At 39.5% G+C, this 16571-nt stretch overlaps 2 pseudogenes; both read left to right on the forward strand.

Moving 5' to 3' along the window:
- The first annotated feature begins 9022 nt into the window (after positions 1-9022).
- LOC126076567 (oligosaccharyltransferase complex subunit OSTC-like) lies at positions 9023-9478 on the forward strand (annotated as a pseudogene).
- A 3464-nt stretch (positions 9479-12942) lies between these two features.
- LOC126074811 (olfactory receptor 1C1-like) lies at positions 12943-13907 on the forward strand (annotated as a pseudogene).
- The last annotated feature ends 2664 nt before the right edge of the window (positions 13908-16571 follow it).

The raw sequence follows: 16571 nt of genomic DNA on the forward strand, positions 1-16571 counted from the left end.
CGAAAAATTGTACTCTAACAAATTTGCAAACCTAGAAGAAATGGATGAATTCCTGGAAAAACACTACCTACCTAAACTAACACATTCAGAAGTAGAACAACTAAATAGACCCACAACAAAAAAAGAGATTGAAATGGTAATCAAAAAACTCCCAACAAAAAAAAAAGCCCTGGCCCAGACGGCTTCACTGCAGAGTTCTACCAAACTTTCAGAGACGAGTTAACCCCACTACTACTGAAGGCATTTCAAAGCATAGAAAATGACGGAATACTACCCAACCCATTCTATGAAGCCACCATCTCCCTGATACCAAAACCAGGTAAAAACATTACAAAAAAAGACAATTACAGACCTATATCCCTCATGAACATAGATGCAAAAATCCTCAACAAAATTCTAGCCAATAGAATACAACAACATATCAAAAAAATAATTCACCACGATCAAGTGGGATTTATACCAGGTATGCAAGGCTGGTTTAATATCAGAAAAACCATTACTGTAATCCATCACATAAATAAAACAAAAGACAAAAACCACGTGATCTTATCAATTGATGCAGAAAAGGCATTTCACAAAGTCCAACACCCATTTATGATAAAAACTCTCACCAAAATAGAAATTGAAGGAAAATTGCTCAACATAATAAAGGGCATCTATGCAAAGCCAACAGCCAATATCACTCTAAATGGAGAGAACCTGGGAGCATTTCCCTTGAGACCAGGAACCAGACAAGGATGCCCTTTATCACCGCTCTTATTCAACATCGTACTTGAAGTCCTAGCCAGGGCAATTAGGCTAGACAAAGAAATAAAATTGGCAAGGAGGAAGTAAAATTATCTCTATTTGCAGATGACACGATCTTATACACAGAAAACCCTAAGGAATCCTCCTGAAACTAATAGAAGAGTTTGGCAGAGTCTCAGGTTATAAAATAAACATACAAAAATCACTTGGATTCTTCTACATCAACAAAAAGAACACCGAAGAGGAAATCACCAAATCAATACCATTCACAGTAGCCCCCAAGAAGATAAGATACTTAGGAATAAATCTTACCAAGGATGTAAAAGACCTATACAAAGAAAACTACAAAGCTCTACTACAAGAAATTCAAAAGGACATACTTAAGTGGAAAAACATACCTTGCTCATGGATAGGAAGACTTAACATAGTAAAAATGTCTATTCTACCAAAAGCCATCTATACATACAATGCACTTCCGATCGAAATTCCAATGTCATTTTTTAAGGTGATGGAGAAACAAATCACCAATTTCATATGGAAGGGAAAGAAGCCTCGGATAAGCAAAGCATTACTGAAAAAGAAGAAGAAAGTGGGAGGCCTCACTCTACCTGACTTCAGAAGCTATTATACAGCCACAGTAGTCAAAACAGCCTGGTACTGGTACAACAACAGGCACATAGACCAATGGAACAGAATTGAGAACCCAGATATAAATCCATCCACATATGAGCAGCTGATATCTGACAAAGGCCCAGTGTCAGTTAATTGGGGAAAAGATAGTCTTTTTAACAAATGGTGCTGGCATAACTGGATATCCATTTGCAAAAAAATGAAACAGGACCCATACCTCACACCATGCACAAAAACTAACTCCAAGTGGATCAAAGGCCTAAACATAAAGACTAAAACGATAAAGATCATGGAAGAAAAAATAGGGACAACTCTAGGAACCCTAATACAAGGCATAAACAGAATACAAAACATTACCAAAAATGACGAAGAGGAACCCGATAACTGGGAGCTCCTAAAAATCAAACACCTATGCTCATCTAAAGACTTCTCCAAAAGAGTAAAAAGACCACTTACAGACTGGGAAAGAATTTTCAGCTATGACATCTCCGACCAGCGCCTGATCTCTAAAATCTACATGATTCTGTCAAAACTCAACCACAAAAAGACAAACAACCCAATCAAGAAGTGGGCAAAGGATATGAACACACACTTCACTAAAGAAGATATTCAGGCAGCTAACAGATACATGAGAAAATGCTCTCGATCATTAGCCATTAGAGAAATGCAAATTAAAACTACGATGAGATTCCATCTCACTCCAACAGGGCTGGCATTAATCCAAAAAACACAAAACAATAAATGTTGGAGAGGCTGGGGAGAGATTGGAACTCTTATACACTGCTGGTCGGAACGTAAAATGGTACAACCACTTTGGAAATCTATCTGGCGTTATCTTAAACAGTTAGAAATAGAACTACCATACAACCCAGAAATCCCACTCCTCGGAATATACCCTAGAGAAACAAGAGCCTTTACACAAACAGATATATGCACACCCATGTTTATTGCAGCTCTGTTTACAATAGCAAAAAGCTGGAAGCAACCAAGGTGTCCACCTACAGATGAATGGGTAAATAAATTGTGGTATATTCGCACAATGGAATACTACGCTTCGATAAAGAACAGTGACGAATCTGTGAAACATTTCATAACATGGAGGAACCTGGAAGGCATTATGCTGAGCGAAATTAGTCAGAGGCAAAAGGACAAATATTGTATAAGACCACTATTATAAGATCTTGAGAAATAGTAAAAACTGAGAAGAACACATACTTTTGTGGCTACGAGGGGGGGAGGGAGGGAAGGAGGGAGGGCGGGAGAGGGTTTTTTATTGATTGATTAGTAGATAAGAACTGCTTTAGGTGAAGGGAAAGACAACACTCAATACATGGAAGGTCAGCTCAATTGGACTGGACCAAAAGCAAAGAAGTTTCCGGGATAAAATGAATGCTTCAAAGGTCAGCGGAGTAAGGGCGGGGGTTTGGGGACCATGGTTTAAGGGGACTTCTAAGTCAATTGGCAAAATAATTCTATTATGAAAACATTCTGCATCCCACTTTGAAACGTGGCATCTGAGGTCTTAAATGCTAACAAGCGGCCACCTAACATGCATCAATTGGTCTCAACCCACCTGGAGCAAAGGAGAATGAAGAACACCAAGGTCACACGACAACTAAGAGCCCAAGAGACAGAAAGGGCCACACGAACTAGAGACCTACATCATCCTGAGACCAGAAGAACTAGTTGGTGCCCGGCCACAATAGATGACTGCCTTGACAGGGAGCACAACAGAGAACCCCTGAGGGAGCAGGAGATCAGTGGGATGCAGACCCCAAATTCTCATAAAAAGACCATACTTAATGGTCTGACTGAGACTAGAGGAATCCTGGCGGCCATGGTCCCCAGACCTTCTGTTGGCACAGGACAGGAACCATCCCCGAAGACAACTCATCAGACATGAAAGGAACTGGACAGTGGGGGGGGGGGGGAGAGAGAGAGGCTGATGAAGAGTGAGCTAATTATATCAGGTGGACACTTGAGATTGTGTTGGCATCTCATGTCTGGAGGGGGGGATGGGAGGATAGAGAGAGTGGGAAGCTGGCAAAATTGTCACGAAAGGAGAGACCGGAAGGGCTGACTCATTAGGGGGAGAGCAAGTGGGAGTACGGAGTAAGATGTATGTAAACTTATATGTGACAGACTGACTTGATTTGTAAACGTTCACTTGAAGCTCAATAAAAGTTAATAATAAAAAAAATTTATTAATGCCAAGTGATTTATCTTTAAGTTCAGAAATTATGCCTTCTACTTGCTCAAATCTGCTTCTTTGACTTTCTATTGAGTTGTCTACTTCTGTAATTTTATTGTTAATCTTCGAAATTTCTGATTGTTGTCTGTCTATGGATTTTTCCAGCTTATTAAGTTTTTCATTATGTTCCTGAATAATCTTTTTGATTTCTTGAGTTGCTTTATCTTTGCGTTCCTTGCCTTGTTCTGCATATTGCCTCATTTCCTTCCTAATACCTTGAAGGGTTCTGCACATTAATCTTTTGTGTTCTGTCTCTGGTAATCCCAGGAAGGCACTTTCATCTAGAAGGCCCCTGGATTCTTCATTTTGATAGTTTTTTGAGATGATCACGGTCTGTTTGTTTACGTGACTTTATATTGACTGTTGTCTCTGAGCCATCTATAAATTATTGTATTGGTTTATTTTATGTTTGCTTACTGTCTCCTAGCTTCTTGCTTTGTTTTGTTTTGATATGCCCAAATGGGTTGCTTGAGTGAGCCAGCTTGATTAATTTTGACTTTGGAGCTCTGATGTCCTGTCCTCAGAAGATTAGAGCTATTATCAGATATATCAGTCTAGGAGTCCATGCACTTTTCTTGTATGAATTCAGCTCAGGTGTACAGGTAGCTGATCATCAAGTGTGTGGTACAGGCTCTGCTCTATAGTCATAGAGGTGTAGGAGTGATTGGTGTAGGTACTAGTATCTGGTTGCAGCAGGGGGTCACCCTCTGAACAAGGCAGGGGGCAGAGGCTCATCCCCCATGTGTCTCTGACAAAAGCATGTCCCTGTTCCCTAGAGTGTACAGGTGGGCGGGTTCTGCAGACAGACCATGGGCACCCAATGTTTTTGGTTGTAAGGACTGGGAGGTACCAGTTACCCTTATACCTCTGTTGTGGGTGGCTGGATGACCTGAGCGGAGCTACCAGTCATTAGGCCACTGATGTGGTAGGTGAGGACCTTCTTTAACAGGCAAAGCAACGTCAAACATCAATCACCCACCTCTCCGCCACACAGCTGAAAGGGTTGGAGTCTGCCAACAAAGGCCCACACAGGTCCATGCAGAGGGGAAAGGTGCTCAAAGTCCATGGACTGTTTATGCCTGGACAGGAGCCACTTCTGTCCTGAGCTTCTCCGGTTAGTGTAGCTGGCAAATTATCTTTTCCCCTAGTTGAAAATTTATCAGCAAGGCAGGGAGGATGGCTCTAGGCGCTCAGCAGTGCCTATCTCAGGCCCAGGGAATTCAGCCACTGAAGCCTGCTTGGAAGCGGTGGGAGGCTGTAAAATATACACAAGTACTTAGCTTTTGCTGAGAGTGCCGTTCTTCTCTGGTTCCAGAGGTGTGAGTAGGCTGTGTTGCTGGCTGACTCTCCCTGAGGAAACTGCAGCCCAACGCTAGTACCAGTCTTCCACTGCCACTCCCGGGAATGGAATGATGCCTGAGGGCTCCCTGTGATTCAGGTCTGGTAACTCATCTCCACTTTTGAACCATCTCTTCCTTCCCCTGCCCCTCAGCTCGTTTTCTAAGCTTGCCTCTGATGTTCAGGGCTCCTAGCTTGTCATAAATGTACTCATTTCACTTGTTTTTTTGGGTCTTTGTTGTAAAGAGGGCTCACTGAAAGCGTCTGTGTATTCCGCCATCTTGGCTCCACCTCTGCGTCTAAGTTCTTAAATGCTAGCAAGCAGCCATCTATGATGCATGATTGGTCTCAGCCCACCTGGAGCAAATGAGAATGAAGAACACCAAAGCCACGTGGCCAAAATGGGGCCAAGAGACAGAAAGGGCCACATAAACCAGAGACTACATCAGCCTGAGTCCAGAAATGCTGGATGGTGCCCAGCTACAACATATGACTGCCCTGACAGGGAACACAATAGAGAATCCCCAACGGAGCAGGAGAATCGTGGGATGCAGGCCTCAAGTTCTCGTTAAAAGAAAACAGACTTAACGGTCTGACTGAAACTAGAGAGACCCCCTAGGTCATGGTCCCTGGACCTTCTGCTAGCCCAAGACTGGCACCATTCCCAAAGCCAACTCTTCAGAAAGGGATTAGACTGGAGTATAAGACAAAAAATGATACTGCTGAGGAGTGAGCTTGTTGGCTCAAGTAGACACATGAGACTATGTGGGCAGCTCCTGTCTGGAGGCAAGATGAGAAGGTAGAGGGGGACAGGAGCTGGTTGAATAGACATGCGGAATACAGGGTGGAGAGTAGGAGTGTGCTGTCTCCTTAGGTAGAGAGCAGCTAGGAGTACACAGTAAGGCGTATATAAGGTTTTGACTGACTTGATTTGTAAGCTTACAGTTAAAGTACAATAAAAAAGAAAATGAACAAACAAACAAACAAAACTGAAAACTTCCCAGGTATTGTTCATTGTCAGGAAAGTGTACTAAAAAAAAAAAAAAAAAAAAAAACTGTGGTATATCCATAGACAGTAACACAGCTCAGCAATAAGAAGGGAGAGCTCCCTTATTAGCAATTGTATAATAACTGAGAATACTTCTTAAGCAGGCTCATTTGTTTTAGGAGGGCACCAAACATCACCTTGCTGTGGTTCTGCATCATGAAGTTGGCTTATCAAAGGCTAAATTAACCATGTAACTGGTTCATGTCTAGTTGTAAGGTTTACAAACATGGTAAAAATCCAATGCTTGTTAGGAAATCAGTTTCTTTAATGAAGAAGGAAAAAAAAAAAAAACACCCAGGGGAGGACCCTCGGGAGGTTCTGGGGTCACCTCAAAAAAACGGGGGAAAAAAAAGGTTGTCTTCTCATGAAATGACCCTGAATTCCATTCACAACATAAATCTCTGATTGTTAATATATAAAGGAATAATTCCTGCTTCCCTTCCAGTAGGGAGAGATGAATGACATGTGCATGTACTAAAATCATCAGGAGCATCTTCACATCTTTTCTACTGGACTCCATCTCTAAAAATGTTGCATCATTTATTTTACCAAGTCGAGACTTAACACAACTTTTGAAATCTTCACTTTCAGAAAGACATCCAAAATTAAATATAGGGAAAATCATCATTCATATGGAGTAACATCTAGATCAGAAAATGTCCTATGGAACTGATCATTTGTCTGCAACTCTGAGGCTTCATTATGTCCTCACAAGCAACTTCACACTCTGGATTACTGAGTCATCAGAGCTTAACATTTCCTTTCTTTTGTAGTCTGATCGTCTATAAGATTCTACGATCCTTTGAGACCTTTCCAAAATGTCTCAATTAAAGCAATAGGGGCCTGAGTATCCTTTCCTAAAAGCGCAATATTAAACACTAATAAGGTTCCATTTGCTCTACTCTATGCAATTTATTTTCTTAGCATGTTTTTCTTAGGACACAGAGTTGTCAACTAACTGTCACAAGTTCCATGGCTCTCCATGTGAAATAACTCAGTCTTGAGAGGAACAATTGGTCTTCCCAGGAAGATTGGAAGATTGGTCTTCTCCTAAAACTTGAAATAGGTCAAAATGAAATGGAATGCATGAACATAGATATCCTAGGCATTAATGAGCTGAAATGGACTGTTACTGACCATTTTGAATCAGACAATCATATGTTCTGCTGTGCTGGAAATGACAACTTGAAGAGGAATGGCTTCGCATTCATCATCAGAAAAAATGTTGCAAAATCTTTCCTGAAGTACAATGCTGTCAGTGATAGGATAATATCCACACACCTACAAAGAAGACCAGTTAATATGACTATTATTCAAATTTACACTCTAAACACTAAGGCCAAAGATGAACAATTTGAAGATTTTTTACCAACTTTTGCAGTCTGAAATTGATCAAACACGCAATCAGGATGCATTGAGAATTACTGGTGATTGGAATGCAGAATTTGGAAACAAAGTGGAAGGATTCATAGTTGGATTACATGGTATTGGTGATAGAAATGATGCCAGAGATTGCATGATAGAATTTTGCAAGACCAATGACTTCTTCATTGCAAATACCTTTGTTCAAGAACATAAACAGCAACTATACAAGTGGACCTTGCCAAATAGAATACACAGGAATCAAATCGACTACACCTGTGGAAAAAGACAATGGAAAAGTTCAATATCATCAGTCAGAATTAGGCCAGAATCCAACTGTGAAAAAGGTTATCAATTGCTCATATACAAGTCCAAAATGAAGCTGAAGAAAATTAAAACAAGTCCACGAGAGCCAAAGTGCAACCTTGAGTATATCCCACCTGAAATTAGAGACCATCTCAAGCATAGATTTGATGCATTGAACACTAACGACTGAAGACCAGATGAGTTGCGGAAAGACATCAAGAACATCATGAATGAAGAAAGCAAGTGGTCATTAAAAAGATAGGAAAGAAAGAAAAGACCAAAATAGATAGCAGAATAGACTATGAAACTTACCCCTGGAACATCAAGTAGCTAAAGAAAAAAGTAGAAATGATGAAGTAAAAGAGCTGAAAAGAAGATTTCAAAGGGTGGCTCAAGAAGACAATGCATTGGGATGACACGTGCAAAGACCTAGAGTTAGAAAACCAAAAGGGAAGAACACACTTGGCATTTCTCAAGCTGAAAAAACTGAAGAAAAAATTCAAGCTGCAAGTTTCAATACTGAAGGACTCTACAGGGAAAATATTAAATGATGCTGGAAGCATCAAAAGAAGACAGAAGGAATACAGAGAGTCACTATACGAAAAAGAATTGGTAAATGTTCAACCATTTCAGGAGGTAGCATATGATCAGGAACTGATGGTACTGAAGGAAGAGGTCCAAGCCGGTGAAAATTCATATAATTTTCACTAGTTCCAAGAAATATTCCAAGTTCTTCTATGTATCGTCTTGTTTAATCCTCATAAAACCCTGTGAGCAAGTGTATCTGTCAGAGTGGGCTAGGGTTCCACCCTACAGCCCCTGTGGCTTCAAGCAACAGAGGTTTATTTTCACTCTAGACATATGTTCATGGTGAGCCAGAGGGGTGCTGGAGGCAAAGATTCCTCATCGTAGTCACTCAGGGGCCCAGGCTATGATGGCAGCCATCTGGAATGTTGCTGTTCAACACGGTAGAGGAAAGACGTGCATGTGGAAGTCAAAATGCCGTGGCGATTTACCTAAATAACTGATTGGGTCATAAAATAAAGAATATTGCCTATGAGTACTAAGCTTCTTTAAAAAAAAAAAAAAAATCCATAAGAAGCCAAATGGTCAACAACTACTCTAAATTGGACGAGAAGGTAAGGGGACAGGAAAACTAGATTACTGGAAACAAAACAAAACAGAAATAATGGGAATGTTGACACATTGTGAAAAATGTAACCTATGTCACTGAATGATTTGTGTAGAAATTGTTAAACTGAAACCTAAATTTCCGTGTAAACTTTCACAGAAAACACAATAAAATATTTCTTAGAAGTGCTGTGCTTGCCACCACCAAAATGGAGACGTTGTACTGAGTCCTGTTCTTAGTGCTGGAATGCCCCAGCCTGAAACTGAAGAAGCTGACCTGGGGGCACATGCAGTTGGCCATGATGGTGTACAATCTGGTGGTGGTGTCTTACTTCCTCATCAGTGGAGGAATACTTTATAACGTTATTGTGGAACCTCCATGTGTTGGCGCTATGACTGATGAACGTGGGCATCAGAGGCCAGTAGCTTTCTTGACCTACAGAGTAAATGGACAATATATTATGGAAGGACTCACATCCAACTTCCTGTTAACATGGGAGGGGGGGTTTAGGTTTCTTAATCCTGGACCTATCCAACTCACCAAATATTCCAGAACTCAATAGATTTCTTTTATTCACTGAATTTGCCTGTGTCCTATTGAATTTTGGGTGGGGGGGGGCAGGGTATTCATGAGAATGAAGCTGCTGAGCTATCTGATGGGTTAGATTGTCCTCTATAAATACTATGGTCCTCTATATAGAGGCAGTTAATATTTTTCTTTTCATAGAGAACACTAACAGTGATCGTTATGGAGATGGAACTGATAGGCTTTTCATCTTTCAGTTTCAGTTTTCCATCTTTTCCAATCATTCATACTCCCGAACAATATTACCCTCTAAAAGAAAAAAAAAAAAATTAGAATCTTTATGGGTTTTCACATTTTTTTCTTGTATGTGATGTTTTACCATTTTTGAGCTTTCTCTTCAAAATAAGGAAGAAACAAATTCACGAACAAGGGAAAAATCATTAGGAGATGTGCCCAGAACTCTTTTTGCCCTCCAGGATGCTAAGCTCAAGGGAGGAAAACATGTCTTTGCTTGAGGCCTATATTTTTATATTATTAAAAAAAAAAGTAAAAACTCCCATTGTGATGCACTATCATTCTCTGAGGGAAGGAAAACATTTATCTATATCTCATTGTTCCCCTCTTTCTCACTTTCGAGCAGATAGAAAAACAAAATAATCCTGGTGAATAAAATTCTGGAAATAACATAATGTGCTATAAATAGGAATGTATTATAGAAAACCTCTTCAAAAAAAATCATGCATTTATTGCAGAAAATGAGAGATTAGCACAAACAATTTCACCAGAATTCTTCATTGATTTATTGTTTCCATAAGGATTACTTGGATCAACTATGCGCAATTTTTACGTCATATACAAAGGATTCAAAATAATAAATCGAAATTCTGTTCTCAAGATATCACTGGCAACAAAGAAGCAGACAAAAGAAAGTAAGCTACATTTTATTGCTTGCTGTGAAAGGGATATTGCTGAGTACTTAGGGGAAGAAGAAGAAGAAGGTATAACTGATCGTGTCTGCAGCTGAGAGAAGTCATCTTTAAAAGGATGCTTTTTATCTTTAGGGACATATATATGGCATACGTAATGTCTCTTCTCAGTACAGACTTCATCCTGATATACCTGAGGTTGGGCAAAAGGGTTGCAAGGAAGTTAAATAAATTATACAGGGAACAGAAGACGATGAATTCCATAGGGTTAATTAGGTTCAAAAGAAGGTGGAATTCAAAATGTAGTAGAACCAGATGCACTGTAGTTTGGTCACCAGCCTGGCTCAGGTATCTTAGTATGGAGAAAACACAGTCAACATGAGATTGCTGCAGAGTAAGACTTCGGAGGAAAAAGAAGGAATGGGAGATTATAAGGAGGAATGGAAACTGACAGAATTAGAAAGGAAATGAAGCAGCCAACCTGATAGATTTTGAGTAATGTGAGTGGAGTTTATGAAAAGCTTAAAGATAAGCAAAAGGAAATGAGAGAGTCAGAGCAAGATGTATAAGAGAGATGTTAACATTAAAGTTTTGGGAGATGAGGAAATTACAAATGATTAAAAATCATATGCTGTAAAAATAAACAATACACTCATGACTTTGGAGTATGTTTCTGAAATGAAACCTACGTTCAGGTCAAGGAATGCTCTGAGAGGCATTGATTTTGTATCAGCTTTGTGTGTATATGAATTGTTGGTAGAAGTGGGGATAAAGAAGAAATCTCTGAACCAAGTGGCAATGTCTTCAACAAATGGGTAAAAGTCCACTGACTGCTGGTAAATGACAGAGTTGATAGAAAGAATCAGGAGGGAATACAATATCACGAATGGTAAAAGAATTCATTCCCGGAAAGTGAGGTCACCATAGTCAGAAAGTTGCTATGGGAAAGTGTTTTCTCATCCTCACACTTTCATCCACAGCTCAGTGACAAAAGATTACAGTTTTGATCTGGTTATTTTATAACTTTAAGAATGGCAATAGGTTAACAAAAAGTAAAGTGTAAAGTGCACTTTACCAGCCTTTCTTTTGAGAAAATTATACCTACTTACATATCAGTGGGATAACTACAGTATTTAGTAATAACAAAAAAAAGGAGATGGCATACATCAGAAATAGTAAAATTTTATTGTGTCTATGAGAATGTGAAAATCTGATTACTATATGAAAGAGGTGGTTAGTAGTTAAATATATTGTTTTTAGTATTTTTTTTTTATGAGAATGTGAAAATCTGATTACTATATGAAAGAGGTGGTTAGTAGTTAAATATATTGTTTTTAGTTGCCATGGAGTTGATTTCAACATATGGCAACCACATGTGTGCAGAGTAGAACTGCTCCATAAGATTTTGGAGGGTGTGACTTTCAGAAGCAGATGCCAGGCCTCTGGGTGAGTTTGAAATACCAACCTTTCAGTTAGTAGTCTGGTGTTTAACCATTTGCACCACCCAGTTAAGCATATTTGTGTCAAATAATGAGGGAAACAGATGCCAGGCCTCGGGGTGGGTTTGAACTGTCAACCTTTCAGTTAGGCCGTTTGCACCGCCCACTTAAGTATATCTACGTCCAACAATGAGGGAAGAATCAACATGAAACAAAAGACATGGAGTTTCTTTCATTGTCCCACAACCACTTTCCTAGACACCTTTGCCTGAGAGTTCTGTAAACGGTTTCAGAAAAGCAAGACACCCAGTGAAGGTTTTGATAGGTAAGGGAGAATACTGCTACCTCCTCTAGAGAAAATAGCAAGTGTGAGCTGCTATGAGGAAGGGACCTGGAACCCAATTCACAAGCACTGGGCTCTGAAGAACATCCTAGGTTAGCTAGAGACTGTATCAAGTGATCAGCAAGAGACCAAAGGATAAATATTTAACCCCAGGAATACTTGTGAATATCAATATAAAAAATGTATTCTTGCAAGAGGAAAGGAAAAGGAAATAATGAGATCTGTCACCGGGGGTATAAGTTTCAGATTGTGAAGAAAATTATCCAATAAAAGTGAATATTTCTAGCGGTTCAGTGTAAATATTATGATTTCTAACATAAATAAATCGAATTCACAAAACCAAATATCAATTGTATGATTACGGTGGACAAAACAATGCATTGGCAAAATAAAAAAAAAAAAAATGATGTCCTTATTCAAAGAACGTGCATTTTGATTTTGAGAAAGAAATCATTTTTTCTTGAAAGTACTTGAGATTGGTCTAACCAGCCTATCTGTGTGAATATCCAAAGAGTATATCAAAAAATAGGAGCCTCTTGGGCACAATGGCTAAGTGCTGGACTGCTGACATAAAGTTGATGTTCTGAACTCACCCAGCAGCTCTGCAGGAGAAAAGATCTGGCAATCTGCTCCTGTAAAGATTACAGTCTAGGAAACCTTATGGGGCACTTCTACTCTGTCATAAGGGTTGCTATAAGACAGAATTAACAGCACACAATAAACAACAACCTTATCATAAATAAAAGATGCAATTGGAAAGTTTTCAAGCAAGCAGGGTCTGAAATGTGCTCTATTATATACACACTCACACTCAAGCACACACACGCACACATATCCTTGAGAATGAGATGGTCTCTACAATGTAATATTTTGCTCTTCTAGATTCATTGGGAAGATGGAAAGGGGAAACCTAACAGTTATCAGTGAATTTGTCCTTCTGGGACTTTCCAGCTCTGCAGAAAGCAACACCTCCTGTCTGTACTGTTCCTCTGTATGTACTTAGTCACCGTGTCAGGGAACATGCTCATCATCTTGGCTATTGGCTCTGACTCTCGCCTCCACTCCCCTGTGTATTTCTTTCTTAGCAACTTGGCCTTTGTTGACATTTGTTTTACTTCCAATATAGGCCCCCAAATGGTAGTGAACAGTTTGGCTGGTAAAAAAACTATCTCTTTCTCAGCCTGCCTCACTCAGCTTTTCTTCTTCATTTCTTTTGTGAATACGGGCAGCCTCCTTCTCTGTGTGATGGCCTGTGATAGGTATGTGGCAATACGCCACCCTTTACATTATACCACCCTAATGACTCTTCGCCTCTGTGTCCAGCTGGTGGCCGGACTCTGGGTAGTTACCTATCTTCATGCCCTCCTACACACTGTCCTAATAGCACGTCTGTCCCTCTGTGCCTCCAACGTCATCCATCATTTCTTCTGTGATCTCGACCCACTACTACAGCTCTCTTGCTCCGACGTTTCCTTCAATGTGATGGTCATTTTTACAGTGGGAATTCTATTGGCTCTCACGCCCCTTATCTGCATCCTCATATCTTATGGATTTATCTTCTCCACCATCCTGAAGATAACTTGTACTCAAGGGAAGCAGAGAGCCTTTTCCACCTGTATCTGCCACCTGTCAGTGGTGGTGCTGTTCTATGTCACAGCCAGTGCTGTTTACTTCAGCCCCTCCTCCTCTCATACCCCTGAGAGGGACACTCTGTCAGCCATCATGTATACCGTGGTGACTCCGATGCTGAATCCTTTCATCTACAGTCTAAGGAATAAGGATATGAAGAGAGCACTTCAGAAAACATTTCATAAGGGCAGAGTCTTTTATAAAAAATCACAAACTCCCAGGCTGAATTAAACCAATGAGTTTGGTGATAAAATAAAATGTATTTCTAGGGGAAATGAGAGCAGCCAACTGTTATTAAATGCATTTTTAATGACGGAATGTGTGCTATTCATTTCATCTGGACATAACATTTAAACACTTGATTAAAGGTATGAGATTTTGAGATCTGTTTCTCAGATAATGAAAGTGACTAGGGGAAGTCACATGGTGTGCATGCAGCTCACAGATTGTAAGCGTCTTAGTCATTTAGTGCTGCTGTAACAGAAATACCACAAGAGGATGGCTTTAACAAATGGTTGTTCATTCTCTTACAGTCTGGAAGGCTTGAAGTCCGAATTCAGGGCATCAGCTCCAGTGGAAGGATTTCTCTGTCAGCTCTAAAGGAAGGTCCCTGTCATCAATCTTGCCCTGGTCAAGGAGCTTCTCGGGCACAGGGACCCCAGGTCCAAAGGATGTGATCTGCTCCAGGTGCATCTTTCAGAGGTCCCCAACTCTCTGCTTGCTTCCCTTTCCTTTCATCTCTTGTAAGATAAAAGTTGGTGCAGATCACACCCCAGGGAAACTCCCTTTACATTGGCTCAGAGATGTGACCTTAGTAAAGTGTTATAATCCCACCCTAATCCTCTTTAACATAATCTATTCTTGCCTTATTAAGCACAGACAGAGATTAGGATTTACAACACAGGAAAATTACAATCACAAAATGGAGGACAACCACACAATACTGGGAATCATGGGCTAACCAATTTGACATATATTCGGGGGGTCATAACGCAATCCATGACAGTAAGTAAAGGAAGAGTCTCTGACTTCAATACATATATGCCCTAGTGATGAGATGTAAGTCTCTATGATGACTTTTCTAGATATTAAGATAACTTGTGATGAAATTAATATTTATGAGTTCAGATTTTTAGTTAAATAGACACAGACTCCACAACTAGATATTCAACTTAGCAGAGTAGTGAGGCCATCTCATTTTAAATACTACATTCTCTTAAAAATTTTTCAAAGAATTTATTTGTTTTAGAGAATATGTGTTTTCCTCCAACTGCCTCTCCCTACAAACACAGCCCATGATGTTATTCTTTTGACCCATGTCCTTGTAATACTTCATTGGTCACAGAATCTCTTTCCCAGCTGTAGCCACAGGCCAGATATCAGCTGATCTCTTTCCACTAGGATTATTGAGTGCATTTCAGGTTTGGAGAAAGTTTGTTTTTGCTTTTTTTTTTTTTTTTTTTTAATTTAAGATGGAAGGGTATTTTTCTTTTCTTTTAGTCAAGTATGTGCCTTCCATCTGTAGAAAACATCAACTTCTTTCAAGAGGAAGCCACATACCCAATACCATGGGTTTTATTTTATTCTATGTCCACAAAACAATCATACAGAGTATGCCAACATTATTATATTGGGGGAGGTTATTCAATCTAATAAACTCCATGTTGGGTATTGACATTCCAATTCAACATCATTGTATGTTCAACCCACCCAGGTTCCTTTTTTACATTCTCACATCCTGGGATGAGTTAAGGTCATGCCTACCTGACCTTTTCCAACCTTAAAAAATCTCAGCTATGGCATCTTTGTAAATGATGGCTTGAGTGAAGACATATGTTCTATAAACATACACACATACACACCTTCTCAAAGAAAATCAAATACATACAGGCCTACCAAAACTTAATTCAGGAAAAAAGAAAAAATACTAATGTGTCTTCCAAAAATGCAACAAAACTTGTTAAAATATTTTATATCTTCTAACTTATTTACCAGAAGTCCCTGGGTCGTGCAAACAGCTAAGCACTCAACTACTAGCTGAAAGGTTGACAGTTCGAATGTACCCAGAGATACCTTGGAAGACAGACCTATCATGTGCTTCCAGAAGGTCACAGCCTTGAAATCCCTATGGAGCAGTTCAGCTCTATACACATGGGTTTGCCGTAAGTCGAGATCAACTCCACAGCAACTAACAACAATAAGATATTTATCTAATTTACAATGTCTAATAAAGAATACAGATTCACTCAATTAAGAAACAAAAGATTATAGAGAGAGAGAGCGCGTGCATTGGTAAGGTTATTTGTAACTTAACAGCTTTAACCAGTAACAATGACTATTTGCTTTATGCTTGTATAGCTCAATGACCGCCTGTTCCAAAGGCAAATTCAATTCCTCACTATGGATTTACATGCAAGAAACTGCTTGGGTTTGTGTGAATGATGGAATCCAAGCTCCTCCAAGCACCTATTTGCTTCACTTTTTGCTGAACCTTATCATTAAATAGGGGGATGTTTGTGAAACATTTGAAGAGGATAATATAGAATTTTCCATTTCTCATAGTTGTGTCACTTCAGCTGATTATTTAGAGAAAAAAGAGGTCAAGTAATTAGAGTTACATCACTATATTGATTTGAAGAGGTTATTAAAGGATCACAGATTAATGTACAAAATTTGGACTAACCTAGGGAAGAAAGAAATTATGCATAGAATGAAAAGAATAATTTTATAATTTTATTCCTTACTTGATAAAAGAGACATTGGTCATATAACACTGAAAGCATGAGGTGATGAGCACTATGCACATGGTCCCCAAGGATTTTTTCCAGGTAGATGAAAGCCTTCATTTAACTTTTTAAGGTCAAGTAGGAGGTAGTTAGGATGATTTTTTGCTGT

The sequence above is a fragment of the Elephas maximus genome, chromosome 4 (genome assembly GCF_024166365.1).
Source record: "Elephas maximus indicus isolate mEleMax1 chromosome 4, mEleMax1 primary haplotype, whole genome shotgun sequence".
Classification (NCBI taxonomy): domain Eukaryota; kingdom Metazoa; phylum Chordata; class Mammalia; order Proboscidea; family Elephantidae; genus Elephas; species Elephas maximus.